The sequence below is a fragment of the Penaeus monodon genome, chromosome 27 (genome assembly GCF_015228065.2).
Source record: "Penaeus monodon isolate SGIC_2016 chromosome 27, NSTDA_Pmon_1, whole genome shotgun sequence".
Taxonomy (NCBI): domain Eukaryota; kingdom Metazoa; phylum Arthropoda; class Malacostraca; order Decapoda; family Penaeidae; genus Penaeus; species Penaeus monodon.
Genome location: NC_051412.1, coordinates 18,589,966 through 18,590,531, shown reverse-complemented (window position 1 = coordinate 18,590,531; position 566 = coordinate 18,589,966). Strand labels below are relative to the sequence as shown.

The 566-nt window shown below is 35.9% G+C and overlaps 1 pseudogene; it reads left to right on the top strand.

The window, feature by feature from the left end:
- LOC119590436 overlaps positions 1-566 on the top strand; it is a 3,237-nt pseudogene that overhangs the window by 167 nt on the left and 2,504 nt on the right.

Below are 566 nucleotides of genomic sequence, written 5' to 3'. Positions count from 1 at the left end.
TACTGGATAATTCTTTTACACCCCTGTAATATTTCAAATGATTTTCAAAGGCAAGTGAAACATTTAAAGTTATTGTGTTGATTAGGGATTGTTAACTGAGAAAAAATCCATTTGTGTAATATGATTGTGAAAAAGTTATTTCGATTTTAAATTATTTTGCCGAGACTGACCCGGAAGCTGGGGGGATGACTGTCTCACTGCTCCAATCAAAGTTTCAGGGGGGACATGCCGCTGCCCTATGTGCATAATATTCCTGAAACCGCCCTCTAGCACTTGATATAGAGCTTACGTCTGTATTAAAAAATAACATAAATTAAAAAAACCACAAAAATATGAATTTGTTTTTAAGGGGGTGTACGGATTGGATACGTACAAAAATTTTTTATCATAGTCCGAGGACGTGATACTTTTGCAATATCCACTGGTAATTCATTCTTCCTTTTTTTTTAAACCAGGTTAAACAGGGTGTTCTAATGTTTCAGTCCTGTCCCTGATAAGGTCGATAAGCGTGCATTCCACCGTGAGGAGCCATATTATGTAAAGGGCTTAATTATAATAAAGTGCTA